The sequence below is a fragment of the Sapajus apella genome, unplaced genomic scaffold (genome assembly GCF_009761245.1).
Source record: "Sapajus apella isolate SASKATOON/1434 unplaced genomic scaffold, GSC_monkey_1.0 scaffold2910, whole genome shotgun sequence".
In the NCBI taxonomy this organism is placed as follows: domain Eukaryota; kingdom Metazoa; phylum Chordata; class Mammalia; order Primates; family Cebidae; genus Sapajus; species Sapajus apella.
The window spans coordinates 1-3,904 of record NW_022439836.1 but is presented as its reverse complement, the minus strand read 5'-3'; the positions used below and the strand labels follow the sequence as shown (position 1 = coordinate 3,904).

Below are 3,904 nucleotides of genomic sequence, written 5' to 3'. Positions count from 1 at the left end.
TGCCACTGGCTGATTTTTGTTTTTTTGTAGAGAGAGGGTTTTGCCATGTTGCCCAGGCTGGTCTCCAACACCTGGCTCAAGCATCCGCCCGCATCCACCTCCCAAAGTGCTAGGATTTCTCATATTCCCTACATCTAATCAAGAAGTAGCTTTGTTGACACTTCTGCAAAACATCTTCCAGATGTGACCACTCTCAATAGCTCCGCTGCCACCATGTTAGTCCAGGCTGCCACCCCTCTCACCTACATTCCTAACTGGTCTCCTTGCTCCTACTGTTGTCTCGCTACAGCCCAGAGGCTCTGTCTCCAACTAAGCTTGGTGGCAGTGAGGACTGTCAGTCCCCTCCCAGCCAGCTGTCAGCCATGCCTCCATTCTCTGGTTCTCAGGGCTGGAATCGCTGGGCAGGTCTGGCTAATCCTTGGCCTTCCTAGGAGAAAATTCCTAAAACCTGAAGGCATTTAGCCAGGAAAGACCCAGAATGGACCCACCTATTCCTGTTTTACCCAAACCGGTTGGTCCACTTTGGGGATTACTTCTCAGGCTAAGAACCTCTGAGTGTTCTGAAACGGGCCTGAACTCTTACAGAAGCTCTTGTGGTCCCAGAATGAATTGAGAGGTCTCCATACCGAGCCTGGACGATGAGGAACGACTCCTAACTGACCCACCCTCCCAAGCTAATGCCTGTTCTGCTCCACCTGTCCACTCTGGGAAGCCCTAGGATTGAAGGATGGGCCCAAGACGCGCGCAGGTGAAGCCGCGCACGTGAAGCCGCCGCGCACGTGAAGCCTGGGTAGGTCCCAGGGCGAAGAAAGACATGCTCGCAACCTCGCCCCAAAAGTCCGACCCACCCTCCTCCCGGCGGCTGCATCAGATCCCCCCAGGGCCCCCTTGTCAGTCCTGGAATCTTTCATCCGCGATAGGATAGGCCGTGGAGCTGCGGGTGAAGCTCGGCTGTTCCCGAGTCCCCGCGGGGTGGCCCCTGAGGAGCCCGGGGCCTTCCAAGCCGCGCGCTGGCTGACCCGGCCGGGTCGGCCCCCCTCCTGCTCCTGACAGTGAGGGCGCGGCAGGGAGTCCTCCGAGTTGGCCGCGGAGGCGGGGGACCTCACGCACTCCCCCCGGCTCCCCGCCGCTCCCGGGTGCTCTAGCGGCGGGCGGAGAAGCTGGGGCGCCCGCTGGGAGCCCAGTGCCGTCCTCCTGCTTCCTGTCACCTCCCGGTCCCCGTCTCCGCGGAGGCCCGGCCCGGCCCGGCGCACAGACAGGGCTGCGCTCGCCGCCCGCAGCAGCCCCGGAACTCGGCGGCGGCTGCAACCTCCACAGACGGGCGCCAGGGGGCGCCGCGCGGGTCCGGCCCGAGGGCGGGGTCGGAGGGACTCGGCCACGAGCCTGGGGAGGCCGCGGGCCCTCGCAGACTACAGAACTTCCATCCTGCCGCCGGGTTCTCACACCTGCCGGCCCCGAGGAAACGACGTGGAGATTTTGGGGGGCCGCCCCTGAGTCGGGTGCTCCTCCTCCTCAGGCGAATGGGACACGAACGGCCCACCCCTCGCTCTCTTCCATCCGCCTGCCGCCGACCGACTCCTAGAGCTCATTTTTCGCTCTTGCAGGGTCCGGGAATGCAAATAATTTCTCGCTGGGTTTTGGCGGGGGCGGAGCTGCGGAGAAGCGCGCGCCCGACCCCTTTCGGGTAGCTGGGTCCCCCGGCCGGGCTGCGACGGCTCCCCTAGGCGGGCGGAGGCTGCAATGTGCACAGACGGCCACAGGGTGGCGCCAGCGGCCCGCCGCGGGACACGCTGGCTGCGCGACGCCCCACCCGTCATTTACCGATCAAACAATCTGGAATCAAGTTGCTACGTGTGTCATTCTCCCCGTTTTTCCCCTAACCTTTTAGTAGAGTCATTGACATGTTTCAGTTTTTATCCCAGCTATGTTATAGAGTGGAAGGAAAAGATTTTGTCTCCAAACTGCAGCCCAAGTGTGAGAGCAGCATATCCTGAAGCCCGTTGGTAATTAGCCAGAAAATCAGGAAGGTAAAGCGAGTCTCTGGAGGCAAGATCTGGACTCTGTGACATCGCCGCTTCGCCCACTTGAAGTTTCTCCTTGCAGTGCCACACTTGGAGATTGGGATTAATTGTTAAAAAAATTTTTTTCTGCCTTCCTACAGGGCAGGGGCCTGGGACTGGCAGCATTTCTAGCGTCTCTAGAAATAGGGGGGTTATGAGAAAGACCCAAAGGAGAGGGCAAGAATAACACACGCGGTTCTCATCATGAGTTACCCCCTTGTATGCCTAGAACACGTATGGAGGCTTTCTCTGTTAGTAAAGTCAGAGAAAAGCCATGAACCAGCTATCCTGAACACGGAGGCGTGAGCTCTGCTAGTGTCACAGTCCCTTAGGAGTCATCTGTAAGTTCGATTTCCTTCCTTATCATCTATACTATTCCCGCTTGTCCCCCTGAAAACTGCCCACTCCTGGCTGCGTGTCTCTGTCTCCCTCTCTCATTCTCTTTGTCCTAATCTCCTGTGCATATGTACACACTCACCTTTTTACCTTGTTCTGAGAAACAAAATACTATCTTTCAAACTATGTAATAAGATAATCAGGCTAGACTTGACTTGGTTTTTCAAGATTTCTTTAGGCCTTATTTCAAGTCATCTCTGATGACCAGATTTCCAGATGTACCTCAGTTGAAGTCAGTTCATTTATTTCCTTTGATTGTTATATGCCGTGAGACCTACAGTTCCGGTGGTGTTGAACTTTTGGACATTTGTGCGCAGTGCTCATGGGGAGGAAGTGGGCAGGAGACGGTCCAGACAGATGGCCACCCACTGAGCTGCTGCTACTTGGCCTCCTGGGGCGCCTTCCGGTGCACCCTGTTCTGCGGCTGTTCTTGTTCCTGACGCTTCAGGTCTTTTCCTAAATGTCTGTGTTTTTGCAGGTCAGAAGTTACCTTCTTCTCATGAGCAGACTCCAAAGGGATTTCTAAATTCCACTTTTTCTTTCTTTTCAGTTCTTTACATATTGTCACACAGAGAACAGTGTCCACTAAAAACATAATTCCCACTACCACATAGAAAAGAAAATGAAACCAGACAGGAGTTGGTGATTGGAGGCCTGAAACAGAAAAAGACAAAGGGAAGAGACACTATTTAGAGACTGAGTTATGTTTGGAAGGGAAGGTTGGCTGAGACCTGATGTACCTGTGTCCAAGGAGGCATTGGTCGTTTCAGGGAGCAGGAAGGAACTGGCGGTAGCTCTTACTGGCTATGTGGCGCATAGACGGGGACAGGCTCCTTGGAAGAGCTTAATTGCCAAGCGCCGTCAGTGGACTTACTCCGCAGTGTCAGAGACAACTGCTATCTCTGTGCCATTTAATACTTGAAATGAATTTGAGTTGAGGAGTGACTTTTTTCCCCACAAAGAGCCTTTATTCTGGAGCTGACAATCCCTCTGCCTCAGTTAGATAGAGATACTCAGGGAGGTGGTGATTTGCAGTTTACAAAATCACTGTCTTCTAAATCCACCTGTGAGCTCCTTGAAGCAAGGACTCTACTGGAACGTCTTTATTTCCCCAGACCTGTGACAATAGATAGGAGGAACTGGACAAAGGGTTGGTGAGATTGTTGGTGAGGGGGAGGGAGGCAGGGAAGGGGGGCGTTGGTGGGTGGGGGAAAGAGTGGGAGGGAGGGGAAAAGAAAATAAGGAAGGAGAAGAAAAGAAGGATAGAGGAGAAAATGAAGGAAAGAAATGGAGGAAGGAAAGGCAAAGGAAAAAGAAAACGAAAGGAAAGGAAATTTAATAAAGTTTGTGAGAAGAGTGATGTTCTGATCAAGGATGGAAAGGCCTGCTGGGGGCTTTTCCTGAAAAGACTTTCCCCTCCTGTCTGGGCCATGAAACCCTTGAACAAA

At 54.2% G+C, this 3,904-nt stretch overlaps 1 pseudogene; it reads left to right on the top strand.

Moving 5' to 3' along the window:
- The first annotated feature begins 478 nt into the window (after nt 1-478).
- Nucleotides 479-1,851, top strand: LOC116547389 (annotated as a pseudogene).
- Nucleotides 1,852-3,904: the final 2,053 nt, after the last annotated feature.